General features: G+C 44.0%; 1 long non-coding RNA gene across 1 annotated transcript in view; it reads left to right on the top strand.

Annotated features, from left to right (window-relative positions):
- Positions 1 to 10,812: 10,812 nt before the first annotated feature.
- Positions 10,813 to 20,805, top strand: part of LOC138285553 (uncharacterized) — a 48,057-nt gene continuing 38,064 nt past the window's right edge. The window contains exons 1-2 of the long non-coding RNA XR_011201611.1: positions 10,813 to 10,942; positions 16,772 to 16,866. This is a non-coding gene — a long non-coding RNA (uncharacterized lncRNA). The remainder of the gene's footprint in view (positions 10,943 to 16,771; positions 16,867 to 20,805) is intronic.

The following is a 20,805-nucleotide window of genomic DNA, read 5'->3' as shown; positions in this document are numbered from 1 at the left end:
GCTGCTGAGCCCAGGACCAAAAACGCAGGTTCCCCCGCAAAAACAGGTAGTTTTGTATTTGATCATTTTGATGTGTCCACGTAGTGTTATGCATTGCCGGGCACAAGGGCTACCCACGCAAGTGAGGTACCATTTTTATCGGGAGATCTGGGGTAACACTGGGAAGAAAGAAGTTTGCGGCTCCCCTCAGATTCCGGAACTTTACAGCACTGAAATGTGAGGAAAAAAGTGGTTTTTTTTGCCACATTTCGAGGTTTGCAAAGGATTCTGGGTAACAGAACCTGGCGAGAGCCCCACAAGTTACCCCATCCTGGATTCCCCTAGGTGTCTGGTTTTCAGAAATGTCCAGATTTGCCAGGTTTTCATAAGTGCCGGATGAGCTAGAGGCCAAAATCCACAGCTAGGCACATTGCAAAAAACAGGTCAGTTTCCTTTGGGAAAATGTGATGTGTCTACATTGTGTTTTGGGGCATTTCCTTTCGCGGGCACTAGGCCTACCCACACAAGTGAAGTACTATTTTTATCGGGAGACTTGGGGGAATGCTGGGCGGAAGGAAATGTGTGGCTCCTCTCAGATTCCAAGACTTTCTATCACCAAAATGTGAGGAAAGGGTATTTTTTTGGCCAAATTTTGAGTTTTGCAAAAGATTCTGGTTAACAGAACCTGGAGAGAGCCCCACACGTCACCCCATCCTGGATTCCCCTAGGTCTCTAGTTTTAAAAAATGCACAGGTTTGGTAGGTTTCCCTAGGTGCCGGCTGAGCTAGGCGCCAAAATCCACAGCTAGGCACGTTCCAAAAAACACATCAGATTTCCATGTAAAAATGTGGTGTGTCCAGTTTGGGTTTCCTTTTTGCGTGCATTAGGCCTACCCCCACAAGTGAGGTACCATTTTTATCAGGAGACTTCAACACGTGTTATTGCCCCTTGTCTTTCTCTACATTTTTTCTTTCCAAATGTAAGACTGTGTGTAAAAAGTTGTCTATTTGAGAAATGCCCTGTAATTCACATGCTAGTATAGGGACCCCGGAATTCAGAGGTGTGAAAATAACCACACCTCTCAACACCTTATCTTGTGCCCATTTTGGAAATACAAAGGTTTCCTTGATACCTATTTTTCAGTCTTTATTTTTCACCAAATTAATTCTGTATACCCGGTATACAATGAAAACCTATTGCAAGGTGCAGCTCCTTTATTGGCTTTGGGTAACTAGGGTTCTTGAATAACCTACAAGCCCTATAAATCCCTGCAACCAGAAGAGTCCATTGGTATATTGCTTTCAAAAATCTGCCACAGCTGGAAAAAGTTATAGAAGAAAACATGGACAGAAATGTTGCTTTTTTACTTCAATTTCAATGTCTTTCTATTTTAGCTGTTATTTTCTGTAGGAAAACCTGAAGGATGTACACAAACGACCCCTTGCTGAATTCAGAATTTTGTCTACTTTTCAAAAATGTTTACCTGTCCGGGATCCAGCATTGGTTTCACACCCATTTCTGTTACTAACTGGAAGGAGGCTGAAAGCACAAAAAATAGCAAAAATGGCCCATTAAAATGCCAAAATTGTGTTAAAAAATTGGGTTTTCTGATTCAAGTCTTCCTGTTCCTGAAAGCTGGGAAGATGGTGTTTTCGCACTGCAAACCATTTGTTGTTGTCATTTTCAGGAGGGAAAAAAACAAGCTTTCTTTTGCAGTCCTTTTTTCCTATTTTTTTCTTTTTTAAAAGCTGTATTTTGGCTAATTTCTTGGTCTGCTCCAGGGGAACACACAAACTCTTGGTACCTCAAGAATCCCTTGGATGTTGGAAAAAAAGCTCGCAAATTTGGCGTTGGTCGCTCATGTGGACATAAGGTTATGAAGGCCTAAGCGCGGTCTACCCCAAATAGCCAAAGAATGGCTTGGCAGAGGAGGGGCAAAAGGCCTGGCAGCAAAGGGGTTAATCGGTTTCCATGCATGTTTTCTTTTGTTTTTGCTCCTGGGTGCTGTCCTCAAAAGATGACAATTAACTTGTTCTAAATATGCGAGACCTATTTATTCCATTGCAAATGCTTGTTCAACATTGTTCTTTCCCAGACAAAAGGAAACCCCGAGCAAGGAAGGGCCCATACGCCTCATAGAATCTGGGTCTGGTGGGGAGGAGCTGCTTTTAGGTAAACAGCATGTCTGACATGGGCTCTAACATGTGTTTCCAATTTGGCACAATTGCTGCTTTCCTTCATGCAGGCAGCCTTGAACTCAGCCGAGTGAACTCTCCAGGAGGTACTGTAGTGTCAATGGCTTGCAGGGCGAGGGAAAAGGAGTCGTGGATATGGCGAGGACAAAAGTATGGGTTGGAGGGAAGTTGTGGAGTGGTGCTAAAGAGGTGTGGGTGAGGGGTTGTGATGCAGGGCTGGTGTCGGTTGATGATGTGCACAGCAGGGGATTTAAGCTGTCCCACAAGGGTGTGGGAAAGAAGCGGCCTTCTATCAGTTCGTATGCCTACGAAGGCAGCGAGCGGCTCCTAAGCCTCACAAGCCGTGTTCCTATCAAGTGACCGTGAAAGAATATCGGGGCCGTGCGGTGAGGTGGCATGTAAGTTTTCAGGTTTACATGTGTAAAATGTGTAAATGTGGTATTAAACTATTTTAAGCACTTCCAGTAAAGGCTGTGCTACATTAAGGACACCCTATGCAGCTGTCTTACAGTTCCACCACAAGTGGCTACAAGAGGTCGACATATAGCAACAAACGTCTGTAACAGTGGCCTTGCTGGCTCGGGAAAGGGAGCACCCAAAGAGCAAAATATCACTTACCCTGGGACTCCGAACATCCTTGCACCAAAGTTGTATAAATTTGTGTTATGTTATAATAACCACATTTTTATAGTGCCACCCACAACTGAATATGATTTTCCAGTGGGAAAAAGTGGGACAAATGTTTCAGTCACACTTAGTGCAAACATATATAATTAATTTATTGAGGGGGGACCAAATCCAGCCTCCTCTTTTGCACAGCAGCATTTCTCAGATATTTCCCATTCTGATAGATGAGCCTGAGAGCGACGTCACGGGCTTACGAGATGCTCCCTGCGGAGCGTGGGGCATCCACCACCACCCATCAGGGGGGCCCATTCGGCCTATGACCACATTCTGCAGGCGTCCCCCATCATTTTCGTCCACTCCACATGCAATGTGTAAGAATTAGTTCATGGAGGCTTCATCTAAGACTTATGTACGACCCTCTCAAAGTGGAGGGAAGCTACTCCTTAAACAATGCGCCAGGCCTTCAACCTCCAAACACCAGCACCGCTCCCAGTCCTCTACCATCTAAGATACAGCATATGCAAATAAGTCATTGCATTATGTTTGATGACACAACCTTTTAACTGTACCTTTTGGCTTGCGCATCTACAAAATACATATCATTCCTGCATTACTGTGATTGATTATTGTTTTGCTGCGTTTAGTGTTGCATTACTGAATGCATAACTGAGTGAATTACTTCTGTAATGAAAATATTAGAGACTGGCTTGACTGTATTCGTGATCTATTGTTACCAGTTGGCAGACGAGTATTTCTCTCTCAGCTCATGCTATTGCTTTTAGGTATGCCATTCCAACTATTATGAAACAATTTATGAGGGACTATTTCACATCTCAAAGGCAAACTGAAACATTACATTTTAACATATTTGTATAGATGGATCACATACTAATTGAAGTAATTTTTTGTTCCCTTTTATAACTGTGTTAGACGTGGCATCTTTTGGCATGTTTCCCCTGTCTATTTGCCTTCTGACCTTCTGTTTTTATGGTACGCTGGACTCTGTTTTTGCTGGTTCATTGTCTCTGCGCTCTTTACCACTGCTGATCAGTGCAAGTGCTCCCTATGTAAATGGTATTTGTAATTGGTTTATCCATGATTGGCATATTTGATTTACTCAAGTCACTAGTGAAGTGCACTGTGTGTGCCCAGGGCCTGTACATAAAATGCTGCTAGTGGGTCTGCAGCACTGGTTGTGCCACCCACATCAGTAGCCCTGTGAACATGTCCCAGACCTACCACTGAAGTGTCTGTGTGAGCAATTTTAAACTGCCAATTCGACCTGGCAAGTGTACCCACTTGCCAGGGTCAAAACTTCCCTTTTTACTACACGTAAATGTTGGAGGCTGGCCCTTTTTGGCAGTGTACAAAACTAAGTACACTATGCAGAGGGTCCGGACAACCACATGTAAGTTTTCAGGGGTCAAAATCAGACCATCTAATGCTCTACTTTTTAAGGTAGCTGGTCGAGCAGTTAGGCTAATCTAGGAGAGTATTTGCTGTACTCAGAAATCAAATCATGCACCACACACACTCAATGAATAACTCAAGACCAGAATTTATAAAAATACTTCAGACTTTTATATCATTTTTAAGACCAAAATCTTTAAAATAGGTTAGGTATTTTTCTTGTTATGACTTTTTAAAGTTTTAGCTAAGTTAGTCTTTCTGTGCGTAATTACCACAATTGGAATCAATAGGCAGTCACTTTTAAAAAATGCATTAAAATCGCACAGTTGAGTTACCAGTCTCTTTTTTTGCAGAGTGGTCGAGGGGACGGTGGGCACCTCGTGCCAGCTGGAGAACTTTGGGCAGCTCCCAGTTCCGGCTGGAGCAGCGTTGGAAAAGTTCTTGCCACAGGGACACCTGGATGGGCCACTTGGAAAAGGAGATGGTTTGCAAATTCATAGTGGTGCCTGGGGGTCCCCTTTGGCTGTCGAGGTCACAAGGAGTTGGGGAACCGGGGCACACAACAGATCCTGCGATACAAGCCCCAGGGCGGCCAGGTGCAGGGCGTTTTGGTGGTCTTGGATGCTGTACGCAACAAGTCCACTGGAGCTGGAAGTAAGTCTCTTTGAGGGTCGCTTGCAAGACAACGGGGCCACTCTGGTCGGAGGTCCAGGGTGTTCCTGAAGTCCCTCAACTGGGGCTTCCTCCTGATCCTTTGTCAGCTCGGGGGGAGCTGGTTTTCTTCTGGTCCAATGTCAGCTGACCAGGACCCAGAGTATTGCTCTGTCTCGGCCACTGGGGCTTGCAGTGCCACCAAACTTGGTACAGTTGGGGGGCACTTCTGGACTGTCGTCTGTGTATAGTTGAGTCTGGTTGTGACTTCTGGTTGTGGAGATACCGGTGATTTATTGAAGTGTCCATCACTGGTTTCTTGGTCCTTTGTAGTTTACTTGCTTTTCTTGAGGGGTGCCTCCACTCAGGAGGGAGATCTGGGGTGATACTTGAAGCCTGGAGGTCCTCTGGGTTTCTTGGGGTCAGTCCAGTGTTCAGCTCCTCTGCTGTCGTGATTGTCTGGACTCTGGATTAGCAAGGAGGGGTCTTGGCGCCTCTTCTGGTGCAGCAGGTCCTCAGTTGTCATCCTGGCGGTTTCTATGGTGCTGGTCTTCTTGTCTTCTTGGAATCCTTCTTTAATCTAAACTCTTGGTCTAGGGGAGCCCACTAAATACTGAATTTAGTGGGCATTTTAGGGGGAACCTGGCATTGTGCAGTGGAGCACTTACCCTTGGGTGGCTACACCCACCATAGTGACCATTAGCTGTTTTTCTCCATTCCAAGATGGAGAAAACTGAATCAGAGGGTCCACTTTGCATGCAAGCACTTAGGGGTGGTGCATGATCAGTGAGGCCACTCCTCCTACCCTCTGTCTGGTTTCCTACCCTTGCTCTCACCTAAAGTGGAGGTTTGCAAAGGGGGAAGCCCTCTGCTGCTAGCAGCAGGTCTGGAGGCTCGAGTTTCAGGGGCTGTAGCCCTTTGAAGCTCACCACCAGAGTGTTGCACATTCCTGAGGGAGGGAGATTTAGCTCCTCCACCCAGGAAGGGCATTGTCTTACAAACCAGAGAGCCAGGGCTCTCCCCCAGGTTTGTATATTGGCTGTCTGGAGTGGCAGCTGGATTGAACCAGCCAGCAACTCTGCCAGTTAGGGTTAGCTTTTACAGGGGGCACCTCTGAGGTGGCCCTGGGGTACATTTAAGGTTAAATCCAATACTGGTATCAGTTTGGATTTAGTGTTCTGAGTTGTTTGATACCAAACAACCCGGAGTGCAGAGTGGCCATTATGTAGCTGGGGAACTCGTGTTTGACCAGTGCCCAGTACATACATTAAAATGGCTGCTCTGTTCACTCACTATGTCCTAGGTTTAGCAAGGACACAGTGGGGGCATATTGATCATGCAGCTATGCCCTCACATAAAATATGGGGCACCCGGCCTTAGGGCTGAAAGGCCTGCTAGAGGGGTGACTTACCCATAACATATGCAGTGTATGGTGGACAGAGGTCATGGATTTCAGTACGCTGGAAGCTTTGAGCAGCTTTGCTGATCCATTTATTGCACAGGGTTTTCCATTCTGAGATATTTTGTTTAAAGTTTATGGTTCTGAGCAGGTGTAGGTTAAAGGGAGAATGCCAGGGAGATCTGCTGACATGGACTTTTTAAAATCATCCCACATGTGATTGTCATTGGGAGATGTCAGGAAGCAGTCGTAGATGTAGCTAGTTGGGACCTACAGTGGTAGAAATCCTTTGTTGGCCAATCCCATGTGGCAGAGCTCTTTAGGTATTCCTTGCTTTATCAGTTAGTGATGAGAGGTTTATTTGTTGTGGATTGATACAGTACTAGGTGATGGACATGATCCTTAGCAGTTGTGCCATATGTGAATGTGTCAAGTGGTAAAAAGGAATTATTATGCAGTCTGTATGAACTACAATCAACTGCCCAACTGCTGAGTGTTATGGTTTTATTATTACTGTTAGGTGTTGTAGCAGATGTATTGAGAGTGGTTGTTACTTAGCAGAGCACATGTTTATCAAGCGGTTTTAGGGCGCCAGGTTGACAATCAAGGCCCGAAAGTTTATTCAGTGTTAGCAGAAAGCCATGTTTTCATTGCTTTTCACAATGATTTTATAGAAGTAATTGAACAATTAAATAAATGGTCCGGATTTGTTTTCCATAGACTGCATGCTGGAACTGAATAACTACGCCCTCCACGTTGAACCCCCTACTTTTAGGAATTGTGAGTTGAACCAGTGAGAGGAGGGTGAATAAAAGGACCTTCCTTGATGTTATGGAACACAGTTACTTCTAATGAAGGAAGGAGAATGACCACATAGAGCTCGATGTCTCTACCATAACATAATACCTTGAAAGTAAAGCACTATTTCTATGGAAGCCTTTTAGAAGCTATTCAAAAGAGAATGGGTATGAGAAAATCAGTTTGCTTCGATAAGAAGCCTATGTGGTTGTTTTTGCGTGGCTTGAATGTGCCTTAACAGATCCTTTTGGAGGCTGAGATAGACTGCATTAGCATAATCTAACTGCAAATTTACAAAGATAGCCACGGCATGTCTCCTTCCATCCCAGTGTCCCCTTGGATGCTGCTGGCTGTTCAATTCCACATTTTGAAAGTTCGCCATGTTTTCTGTCTGATAATTTTTGGACGGTTAGACCAGGTGAAATTTACCATGGGAATATTGTTGATGGTGCTGCAATTAGCACTTTACTCATAATTCTGATCCCCGTACAAAGTCCCCTTTAGCAGGGAGCAGAATGGAGCCCTGTATTCATAATGAGAGTCTTAGACGGGCATCAGTTGCTTACAGCAGCATATACTTCCTTATCAAATACCTCTCGCATGATATTTCAAGGTACATTTTGTTAATGACATGTCTCCAAGACACATCACACACCTACAGTATCTATAACACAATGCACAAGCATAAACCTGAACATACAACTGAACACTTGGTATAATACTTCTTTTGATTTTAAAGTCGCTTTTTGAAAGATTTTAACCTTGTGTGACAATTTATTCTCTAATTCTAATTATTCATTGTAACCATTTAAAAAAATAGAGGACATTTTGCTTATGTTTAATGCTGAGGACTTATGAAAAGTACCATTGTATTTGTCTGAAGGAAGAAATTAAAATACATTTGTGACACAAGTTTTGTTAGAGCCAAAATAGGTAGCATCATTTGAGAGAGTATATCAGTTCACAATCAGTGTATCAGACTGTCCCTTAAGCTATCTGAATCCTACATCATCAAGGAAAGATAACAAAGGTACACTCTCCATGCAAAGATCTTTTCAGTGTTGTGTGAGAGTTGACAAATGTAATGTTTTTTTGGACTCTGAAGACAAGATAGTTTATGTTGAACTTTACTTGTGTTATTGCAAATAAATTCATAATACATAGTGTATTCTGCAGAGAAGAGACTCCAACAAGTTATTTTCATACAGACTAGAATAATATTCTCCACAGGTTCTACAACTCACTCAAAGTACGTGTAAGAAATTGGGTTACTGATTGCAGGGAGTAAGTACCCACCTCAATTAGTAATCATAGTCCTTGTCAGAGTGAACACCTAAAGTCGCCAAATTAACCTGAGCTCGACCCATGGTAGCTACAGCACAGAGCAGACAGGCTTAGCTTAGAAGCAATGTGTAAAGTATTTATGCAGTACTAAAACATTAATAAAGTAAAAATGCAAAACAATAAACATCCCAAAACGAATTAGAAAAATAGAGTAAATGTATAATAAACAAAATGTCAAACATTTAGTAAGTGGAACCAGAAACACAAATTTTCAAAGTTTTTAGTAGAAATAATGGCAAGAAGCACAAAAGTGCCAATGATAGTCACGGTAGAACTGGGCCTAGGCTCCATTTGAGACGGAAACACATTCAAGATGGTTGAAGACTTTGGCCACCCTAAACAAGGGCTCCAGAGGCTGGGAGGTGTGTATGGAGAGTGCTCTGTGATAATCCAGGTGTCCTCCCACATCTAATGATAAAATCCCGTTTTTTGGTGATGGAGTACGAACCAGATACACTAACCATGAATGCCCTGGTCAAAGATGTTACCTTCTGACTTTAGACCTTTGAGTCCGAACCCACCACAGGAGTACACTTCTGAATCCCCCCAGGGAAGGCACTAAGAGATTCACAGTGTGTCAGGCAGAGGCCAAACAGCAGGGTGCAGTCCAGATTCAGTTGCCACTGGTCAGCTGGGCCATTGCTGGAAAAGGCCTCTGTAGCTTGCTGTGTCCCTGTAGCTTTAGCAGGAAGTCAGCCTTATGACCTGTTGAAATCCACATGTTTGCCCTGAGTATAGGACAGAGAGTTGGTTCAGTCTAACATGTAATCCTGGTGTCCTCCCACATCTAACACTATAGTCCAGTTTTAGCCAGTCCCTGTACCTGTAACAAAGTCAGACACAGAAATCTAATCAAATCAAACCTGACCTTTCAGCATCAATAGATACACACAAAGTGTTTTGGTATTCTCGTTCCACACTTTGTGCCCCAAATGTTATGTGTGAAACCTCAGCAACCCTGTCAAGCAGGATGTGACTTTCAAATAAGATTTGACACTCAAATGTCAAAGAGGATGCTCACGCTCCCACCCCTGTGGTCATCCTAAACCAGTTCTGGGCTCTTCTTCCCACTCGAGTTGGTACCTAGCTGTCCAGATAGAAAAAGGGGAAGGCAGAACCGGGTGTGAGCTACATCTTCCTGTGACAGGGGAGGCTCCTGTGAAATGCACCATTGTTCTGGACACAGCCTACATGCCATCCTGTCAAGGGAGGACAACTCCTCCCCACAACCAAGACCCATTGTCTCTGTCCTGGCAGCAGTTCACACCTCACTACAGCTGAGCCATCATGCTGCCAGGTGACAGTTGAATACTTACAGAAAGACCTATGGGGGCTCAAGGCAGGCAGATTATAACTGTTCTAAAGCACCTTTTCTGAAATAGACAACATTTGACTTAACAATTACATTGGATTTTGTTATCTATTAAAGAGAGTCCTAGAGATATTTCTCTATCTGTTTACTAGGTGGAGATAGCATTTATTGAACTTAATATTGTATCCCAATATTTTCCTATGGAACAGCTAACCCTACTAAGTCTAAATGGCTTTAGGGCCTTTTCACTGTTAGGACACGTTTATCATTAAACCTGTACGTGTACTACTTTTTAACACCAAGCCCTTGGACTTAACGGGCAGAAAGGCTTAGTTAGTGGTGACTTATAAATATTTAAAAGGAGGGTTTTAAGCCTGTCGAAAGTGTTTATTTTGACAGGTTCTAATTTACAGTTTTGAACCTGCATAGCCAGGCTACTGGTGGAAGGCCTGCAGTCCTGTTTGCATTGTCTGTGCAGAGAGTGGCACACTGAGTGCTGTAGCTCCTGGGTGATATTTTAATTTACTGACCTTGAGTACTATATGGATACCATATAAAAGGAAAGTTAGTTATAAATATGCCAATCAGGACTATACCAATTTTACCATGTTGAAAGGAGGAGTGCAAGTACTTTTCCACTGGTTAGCAGCGGTAACACGCACAGAGTTCTGTAGCCAGCAAAGATAGAGTACAGCAAAAACGCAAAACTTTTGGGGTGACACTGGAGAAAGGGCAGAATTTCCAACAGTACAAAACCTTAAATGTGAACCTCAGAAATAATTTGACCCAATATTTACAGAATATCCTTTTCTAAGTTCCCATTATTTACCTACTGTACTCTTTCACTCTAACATGATCATGAGGTTACTGCTGCCTTTTAATTCAGTTCAAACCTCACAATATTTCCCTATGTGTGCATCCATCCATTATGATATATTTCCATCCCTTGAGCTGATCATCTGTTCTTGCTAAAGCAGTAGTCTTGCAGGAGCCTTTCGAGGAGTAAACTGTTTGCATGATTCTAGTGGTTATTAAATGTACCTAATATAGGGCTATCTCACATGAAAATAATGTTTCTTTCTACTGTTTTTCATTCTCAGATTACATATAATATCCTTGGGTCCTGTCCAACTGCAGCTCTCACTGCTCCACTCTCCGCTTCTTCAGATCTCCTCGACCTAAAGGAAAGAGCAGACAACTATTACGCCTGACAAGAGGACTCTCAAGGTCAGTGCTGAAAAGACAATTTTTCCTGCATCGAAAAGGTCAGTTCTCTGAGAATAAGAGACTTTGTTGCCTACCTGTAAAGACCTTGTTTCCCTTATACTTTGAGGTACTTGGGTGTGACTCAACAATCATAAACTACCACTTTAAGGAGTACTAAATAGCTGAAATCCATGCATGAGTGTGGGAAGAAGAATAAACTAGAACTTTATTGCTAATCATTGACTATATTATTTGAGAAACATTGAATTCTTAGTTGGGGGAGAGTTAACCTTGAAAGCTTCTATGTAGGAAGTTGGCTCTGTATGTGCTATTTCAAAGTAAGGAATAGCATGCACAGAGTCCAAGGGTTCCCCTTAGAGGTAAAATAGTGGTAAAAAGAGATAATACTAGTGCTCTATTTTGTGGTAGTGTGGTCGAGCAGTAGGCTTATCCAAGGAGTAGTGTTAAGCATTTGTTGTACATACATATAGACAATAAATGAGGTACACACACTCAGAGACAAATCCAGCCAATAGGTTTTTGTATAGAAAAATATATTTTCTTAGTTTATTTTAAGAACCACAGGTTCAAATTCTACATGTAATATCTCATTTGAAAGGTATTGCAGGTAAGTACTTTAGGAACTTTAAATCATAAAAATTGCATGTATACTTTTCAAGATATTGACAAATAGCTGTTTTAAAAGTGGACACAGTGCAATTTTCACAGTTCCTAGGGGAGGTAAGTTTTGGTTAGTTTTACCAGGTAAGTAGGACACTTACAGGGCTTAGTTCTTGGTCCAAAGTAGCCCACCGTTGGGGGTTCAGAGCAACCCCAAAGTTACCACACCAGCAGCTCAGGGCCGGTCAGGTGCAGAGTTCAAAGTGGTGCCCAAAACACATAGGCTAGAATGGAGAGAAGGGGGTGCCCCGGTTCCGGTCTGCTTGCAGGTAAGTACCCGCGTCTTCGGAGGGCAGACCAGGGGGGTTTTGTAGGGCACCGGGGGGGACACAAGCCCACACAGAAATTTCACCCTCAGCAGCGCGGGGGCGGCCGGGTGCAGTGTAGGAACAGGCGTCGGGTTCGCAATGTTAGTCTATGAGAGATCTCGGGATCTCTTCAGCGCTGCAGGCAGGCAAGGGGGGGATTCCTCGGGGAAACCTCCACTTGGGTAAGGGAGAGGGACTCCTGGGGGTCACTTCTCCAGTGAAAGTCCGGTCCTTCAGGTCCTGGGGGCTGCGGGTGCAGGGTCTCTCCCAGGCGTCGGGACTTTGGATTCAAAGAGTCGCGGTCAGGGGAAGCCTCGGGATTCCCTCTGCAGGCGGCGCTGTGGGGGCTAAGGGGGGACAGGTTTTGGTACTCACAGTATCAGAGTAGTCCTGGGGTCCCTCCTGAGGTGTTGGATCTCCACCAGCCGAGTCGGGGTCGCCGGGTGCAGTGTTGCAAGTCTCACGCTTCTTGCGGGGAGCTTGCAGGGTTCTTTCAAAGCTGCTGGAAACAAAGTTGCAGCCTTTCTTGGAGCAGGTCCGCTGTCCTCGGGAGTTTCTTGTCTTTTCGAAGCAGGGGCAGTCCTCAGAGGATGTCGAGGTCGCTGGTCCCTTTGGAAGGCGTCGCTGGAGCAGGATCTTTGGAAGGCAGGAGACAGGCCGGTGAGTTTCTGGAGCCAAGGCAGTTGTCGTCTTCTGGTCTTCCTCTGCAGGGGTTTTCAGCTAGGCAGTCCTTCTTCTTGTAGTTGCAGGAATCTAATTTTCTAGGGTTCAGGGTAGCCCTTAAATACTAAATTTAAGGGCGTGTTTAGGTCTGGGGGGTTAGTAGCCAATGGCTACTAGCCCTGAGGGTGGGTACACCCTCTTTGTGCCTCCTCCCAAGGGGAGGGGGTCACAATCCTAACCCTATTGGGGGAATCCTCCATCTGCAAGATGGAGGATTTCTAAAAGTCAGAGTCACCTCAGCTCAGGACACCTTAGGGGCTGTCCTGACTGGCCAGTGACTCCTCCTTGTTGCTTTCTTTGTTCCCTCCAGCCTTGCCGCCAAAAGTGGGGGCCGTGGCCGGAGGGGGCGGGCAACTCCACTAAGCTGGAGTGCCCTGCTGGGCTGTGACAAAGGGGTGAGCCTTTGAGGCTCACCGCCAGGTGTCACAGCTCCTGCCTGGGGGAGGTGTTAGCATCTCCACCCAGTGCAGGCTTTGTTACTGGCCTCAGAGTGACAAAGGCACTCTCCCCATGGGGCCAGCAACATGTCTCTGGTGTGGCAGGCTGCTGGAACTAGTCAGCCTACACAGACAGTCGGTTAAGTTTCAGGGGGCACCTCTAAGGTGCCCTCTGGGGTGTATTTTACAATAAAATGTACACTGGCATCAGTGTGCATTTATTGTGCTGAGAAGTTTGATACCAAACTTCCCAGTTTTCAGTGTAGCCATTATGGTGCTGTGGAGTTCGTGTTTGACAGACTCCCAGACCATATACTCTTATGGCTACCCTGCACTTACAATGTCTAAGGTTTTGTTTAGACACTGTAGGGGTACCATGCTCATGCACTGGTACCCTCACCTATGGTATAGTGCACCCTGCCTTAGGGCTGTAAGGCCTGCTAGAGGGGTGTCTTACCTATACTGCATAGGCAGTGAGAGGCTGGCATGGCACCCTGAGGGGAATGCCATGTCGACTTACTCGTTTTGTCCTCACTAGCACACACAAGCTGGCAAGCAGTGTGTCTGTGCTGAGTGAGAGGTCTCCAGGGTGGCATAAGACATGCTGCAGCCCTTAGAGACCTTCCTTGGCATCAGGGCCCTTGGTACTAGAAGTACCAGTTACAAGGGACTTATCTGGATGCCAGGGTCTGCCAATTGTGGATACAAAAGTACAGGTTAGGGAAAGAACACTGGTGCTGGGGCCTGGTTAGCAGGCCTCAGCACACTTTCAATTGTAAACATAGCATCAGCAAAGGCAAAAAGTCAGGGGGCAACCATGCCAAGGAGGCATTTCCTTACATTCTATATTCAAGAAGTATTGAGTAGATGGAAAATTATGTGTTGTGTTTACTTTTGATCAGAGAACAAACAATCACAAGGAAACTCTTGCTACCACCCCCATCCCAGCAAAAGCACCACACAGAGGGAGACACCAAAGAAGCTCTTTCTTTCTCTCTTGCATAGACCCCTTCCCCTTTTGGAACAGCTACCGGCACGAGCTTAAAATCCACTCTGAGGGTTGTGCACAAAGGGGTTGGAGGACTATCCTCACTTATGCGAAGATCCTATGCATTGCAGGTGGGTGGCATAGCCCAACAGAAAGTCAGCCCTGAGTGATGGAGTCAGACTGCATGGATACCCACGATCTGGCCAAGGCCCAGACCCTTCCAGAGAATCTAGCGAGGGCATTTGCAGCACTTCAAGATGAAGTATAAACCTTACAACTGGAAATTACTGACTAGAAAACTGAGGTACAAAGGTATAAACCTAGAGAGAAACCATGGTCTTGGGAGACAGGAGCAGTGCCAAAAGAGACATTTATACAACCACCTAGGTTAGGTGAGTTTGTTGCTAAACCTGTGGCCTCTTCCTCAAGTTCGCAACCATTGAATGTAACAGTTACCACACCAATTCTTGGTCTGCTGACCCCTTCCGAATGTTCTTTATAGGCGCTGCTCAATACATCATCTTCATGAATCAATGTCACTTGCAATTTCTTTGTAGGCCATGTGCCTTTCCGACTGATGTTGCTAGGGCAGGCTTTTGCCATTTTGCCAGTTGGTCAATTCCCTAAGTGGAAAACAATGATCCCTTGCTGTATGATTTTGACAAATTTAATGAGGCAATGCGTTATTCCCTAAACATGTGTTTGTACAAGCCAGTGATAATGAGTTGCTGAATTTGTGTCAGGGCACTAAAGAGCTGCTGTCCTATGGAACTACCTTGAGTTGGCTCATTGCTGAAACCAACTGTCCAGAGAAAAATTAGACAAACTGAAGGACGTGTTAGCCTAAATGGTTGATCCTCCTACTGACTGTTTGGATTTCATAGATTTCATAGTCAAAATAGACTACTGTCTGGGGTGGGAGGAAGGATAGTGCCCTTGGGCAGATCCTAGAGTGGTTCTGATTAAAACCAAAAAAAGAGATTTGGTTGAGAAAAAACGAGGTACCCAAGTCCATTAAAATTAGGCATATTCGCACCCCCACCCCCCCTTAAGCAAACTTGAAAAAGACCATAGAAGGAAACTAACCTGTGCCTCTACCGTGGGAAATCGGGGCATTTTGCTATAGAATGCCCAGCTAAACCAAAGGTTCTCAAGAAAACAGCAGCAGGATTAGAACAAGAAGCCTCCTTGTTGAAAAACTAATGAGCTGTACAAGGGATGAGATTGACTCGAAGAAGCATTGGCAATTTATTGTCTCACAGCATCCAGCAAGCATCCAGCAAACACCTTGACTCTCATTCCTTAACACCTCACAATTACCATCACTTTGATAAACTCTCCACAGACTAGAATCAGTTTCCCTAATCTAGTGGAATTTGGGGCCACAGGAAACTTCCTAGGCCTAACTATGGCAGCCACTTGGGGAGTCCCCACAGTTCGCAAGCTAGTACCACAACCTGTAAAGGCAGTTGATGGATCGGCCCTCTATTCAGGACATACAATTTTCCAAACTGAACCCTTAATAATGGTCTGTCCTAATGGCACACTGAATCCATCACTTTTGATTTAATTGACACTCCCATATTTGGAGCTATTCTTAGTGTTCCCTGGCTCCAACAACACAGCCCCAAAATTGATTGGGCCCTTTGAAAAACCATATTGGATTCAACGTATTGTCTGTGCATTTGCTATCAGGAGACCTCAGATTTTATTACTCCATTAATTTGTGGAGTGGGACTCTGAGAACACTGCAGTCCCATGGCATCTCTACCATAGTATTTCCAAGACTTCCAAGATGCATTTAACAAGCAGGAAGCTTCCCAGTTGCCACCCCATAGGTCCTACAATTGTCAAATGGACCTTATTCTAGGAGCTCTGTTGCCAAGTATTGGGGTATCTGCCCTGATAGAACCTGAAACTAAGTACTTACGCCAATACTTGGACGAATTACTAGACAAGCGGTTTATTTGACATTCCACCTCTCCTGTGACTTCCCCATTGTTCTTTGTGCCCAAAAAATGGTGAACTTTGGGAATGCATTTTTTACCGCATTCGGAATAAGGCAACAATAAAGAACAAATACCCTCTCCCATTGACCTCTGTACTTTAAGGTCCGGTCCACTTTCACTGTCTGCATCAAACTCGATTTGCAGGGGGCATACCGTTTAATCAGAGTCCGAAAGTGTGATGGGTAGAAGACCACTTTCAAGACTAAATTTGATCTCTTCCAATACACAATCATGCCCTCAGGACTCTGTAAGTTCCCTCCCGCCTTTTAATTATTCATTAATGAAGTCCTTCAAGCACTCCTTGATGTCACTGTCATTGTCTACATAAACTACATCCTCATTTTCTCACAAAATGAAATGGATAATATAAATCATGAGAAAGCAGTCTTACAACGCCTTCATAAACATAATCTGTATGTAAAACAATATTGCAAATCATTGACTGTATTATTAAAAAAACACTGAATTGCCAGTTGGGTGAGGGTTAACCTTTACAACTCTGTATTCAAGATATATTGAGTAAATGGAAAATTATGTGTAAGTATTAATGTGTTTACTTTTGATCACAGCACAAACAAATGAAAGGGAACTCATGCTACCAGCCTCCACTACAGTAACACCCCATCCCAGCAAAAGTACTGCAGAGAGAGAGACACAAATTAAGATTTTTCTTTTTCTTTTCCCTAACCCTCTTCCTCTATTAGGACAACTGCTGGTGTGAGGTTGAAATCCGTGCTGAGCTGTGCACGAAGGGGTTGGAGAATTATCTTCCCTCCTGTGGAGATCCTGTGCATTGCAGGTGAGTGGCATAGCCCAATATCCTCTGTATTCTCATGAAAATTGATCTTGTCTTAAAACTTCCAATTGTTGGCTTTTGTTTCAAGTGAACCACCTTTTACTTTTATCCTTTGCATGCCTCCTCTTTCTGAGCACAGCCTAGACTAAGTCAAATGCATGTTCGCCCTAATGCCTATTATTGTATTTCTGCAACTTGCCCACATCTTAACTCAAAGATCGCAACCTCTGCTCTAAAAGTCATACCTCTACAACCTGTTATTGCTTAATCTCCTGTAGCTCATCCATTGTTGCCACTGTTTGCATGAACTCACATATGCCCGACCACGCACTAAAGATTAAACCTAACGCCTATTAGTTTAATCAACCATATAGAATCTAGGGTGAATGCATGGAATGTTGCCCTTCTAATCCCGCTAATTCTAATTCCAATAAAAAGCCACTGAAAAAACACTACCCTTGGGTTCTGGATCAGTGTGCTGCCTTGCATAAAATGCTTCCAAGCCTCGCCAGGGGTAGTAAGCACTATATAAATTCAATTACAATATCAATACCATACATAACCCTCCTGGCTTACACTAATACCACAATAGCGCTCAGTGGTCGGGCAGTTGATTGTAGTTCATGCAGGCTGCATGATAATTCCCATATACTACTTGACACTATTACACTCATATGAGACAAAAACCTCTACAGGTCTTGCTTCTCACCCAGTATACACCAGTCTACAGCATTAAACCATCCATCACCAAATCAACGGCCATGGAATAACTGAAGTGATTTGTCACATGCCACTGACTAACAGAGGACTTTAATTTAGTACACCACTGCCGGCCCCAACAAGCTGCATACGACTGCTTTTTAACATCTCACAATGACAATCAGAAATGGGAGGATCTAACATAGTCTGTCATAGCAGGTCTCCACCGTTTCCTCCTCCAATCTATGCTTGCTCAGGACCATAAACTTTAGACAAAATATCTCATGACTATTAACTTTAGACAAAATATCTCAGAAAAACCCAGTGAAGTAACCAGCAAAGTGGACGATAATCATAAAAAAACACCATAAAGGGACTTACAGAACTGCTCAAAGCTGCCAACTTACTGAAAACCATAAACGGTATGCCTGTCTCTCACATTTCTTCTTCGGTCACCGCGCTAAGGGCTGCACTCTGTAACAGCGTAACTGAACCTTGGGGATCATCCAGTACCTTGTGGAAGCACTTCCCATATATCAAAACAAAGACAGTACTTTTTCAACCACACCATATAGCAGCTCCAGTGAGCTCCACATAGGGCTAGTAAGTGCAGTATAAATGTTTAATACAATACAATGTGTGTTTGTCTTGGCCAGTGAAATTCACGCTATAGACGTAATTAATGCAACTTTTTCTTTCCAAATAGATGTTAACCACCTTACCCTTATTGTTATATATATCCCCATTGATGCTTTGTGGAACATGTTCTGATCGAAATGTTATTGAACTAAGAAAAGAACAGAAATCAATCAATACACCCCTATTCTGTGCATTGATATGTTTCCTCGGATTTTCATTCGGATACTCTCATTTTAATGGGGTGCTTCTGCGGCCTAGAATATTTGGCAATTCATTTGAATGAAGGTTTGGTGCATTCTGCATATTGTCCCATATTTGAACTTTCTGGCATCCGCCACTTAGAAGCAGATCATGTGCAGTTTTAATGCGACTGTTTTGCATTAGCCGGCTTCCCCGCCGGCACGTGGCACCCATACAAATGTGTCTGAAGTGCTCTTGTATTAATGCTGTAAAACACTGAAGCTACCTTACAGGGACGGAAAGCCAATCTTAACCGTACACGAAGTCTGTTCAAGAGTTACTGATACCATCTGCCAGGAAAAGTGCAGACTGACCACCCCGCCCCTTCCCACCGCTCCACTCTCCCCACAAACCGACGAGACTGCCACTTTCTCTGCAGAGAAGAAGAAATCTGATCTTTACACTAGCTCACTCCATGGACTCGCGCCAACAACTGTAGCTAAACCAGCTCGTGTCTCGAAGTTTAAACACCGTAGACTACCGTACACTAGGGACCGAGCGCAGGCCCTGAACTCGAGTCGCCCTACATGTTTGGTTTAGAGGCAGAGCAGAGGCTCGGAAATGAAGGAACAATGCCCCGTGCTATCGTTTTACAGCCTCTGAGTGGCAGCCCGATCCGTGTTTTTTTGCTGGCATTCGTGTTGCTTCGGCTGCCTGCACGTCACTGAACAGTGGACACTGCTGGAATGTCTTTGTTTTAAAGCATAAAAGCAGCACCAATCTGTGACGTTTGAAGAGAGGTGGGCGAGCCAACAAATTAACTGGGCGTGCCGAGCGAGAGCCGAGCCAAGGATCTTGCTTCGCTCTAAGAGCCGATGTACGGGCTGTGCCATGACAATGTTTCCATATAAAATATGTAAGAAACCTTTGGAAAATAAGATAAAGCCCCTTCAAAATTCTAAAGAGTGCATTACTTCAACCTGCGGAACCTTTGACATTAATATATTACAATGCATGACTGTACTGAGTGGTACATGAAGTTAGAACTGCTCCTGTCTCCGCCCTGGCGACAATGCCATTGAAGAACTAAGAGACAAGCCAGTTGTCATGTGCACCCTGTATGTGGCTCAGTATCATAGAGATACAATAACATTATGGTCTGTTAAATTAAACACAATAGCTTTTTGTACAGCTGGTATTCTGAACTCACGTACCTAAAGGTGTTTTCTTATGCGACTATTACGAAAAAGGTGGAAAGTGGAAATAAAATATTTTCCTAAGATCACACTATATGGTTGGTTAAGTGGAGGAGACGAGATTAATCCAATGTTTTCTGGTTCATTTTGCACAAATCAGCCACTAACAGGGCATTCACGTGTCTCTATGTTTCACCTCAAATTGTAATGCTTTGTGTTAAGCTCTTTGTATATGAGGGTAGTGTGAGGGAGCAAAGCAGAAGACACATGGTTGGTTCGTTTTGAGCTCCAGGCTTCTGGAGGACCTTGAGCTGAGCCAGAGCCAAGCATCTGGCTCAACCTTCCAGTGATTTGCCCACCTCTACTTCTGAATGAAGGGTTAGACATCGGCTGGACAGTGTTGTCTCGTTTACAAAGACAGAGTAAATTAATCACAAAGCTGTAACTGCAGCTTTTTATAGATGTATTTATTTTTTAGGACCGGTATTAGTGAAGACCATTTGATTTATACATAAATTATATGCATAATATACTTAATTATACAGGTTTTCCAATCAGATGCCTGTTGTATAATTAACATTTATCTTCAGCCCACTTTAGCCTTTGCCTAACTTCTCTGTAGCAACATTGTGCTCTTTCAGAAAGAACAAATGCACACACAAAGTAGTTCATTTAACTGCCAGGTACTAATTTGGCAGTGTGTGCTTATTAAGCCGAAAAAATATTCGCCACTGTTTTTTTTTAGATTGAAGGGGGCCAGGCCGATTTCCCGAAAAGAATGTTTTGCAAAAGCCATGATAGAAGAAAACAAGCATTGACAAGGCCAAAAGGCCAACGTTCAGTGCCGGACCTACTAGCTTTAACAATACTTGTATTGTTTGTTAGTGACTGTAGGTTGGGACCAGTGCTTTAAATGGAAAAAAATAAGTGCAGGTACTCACCAAAAAGAGTGGTGGACTGGGGTGGAGTTTGGGGTAGGCATAAGGGCGGTGCTAAGGGCGAGGGCAAGGGGCAGGGCCAGGTTTTTGGACATTCTAAGCTTTGTATGCCAGAAATCTGCATGCACTGTAAGAATGAACGATGTATCTGTCCATGAGTGATTACACTAATGGCCATTTATATAGTACTTATATAAGAAGTGGTGATTATTAACCAAAGTAATCCTTGTTAGCAATCTTAGAATAACAATGTATTGAGGGAAAAACAGCAACATTCCCAATGTATGCCT

Source organism: Pleurodeles waltl, chromosome 3_1 (genome assembly GCF_031143425.1).
Source record: "Pleurodeles waltl isolate 20211129_DDA chromosome 3_1, aPleWal1.hap1.20221129, whole genome shotgun sequence".
Classification (NCBI taxonomy): Eukaryota; Metazoa; Chordata; class Amphibia; order Caudata; family Salamandridae; genus Pleurodeles; species Pleurodeles waltl.
The sequence above is the reverse complement of the archived record's forward strand: the minus strand, read 5'-3'. Positions and strand labels throughout refer to the sequence as shown.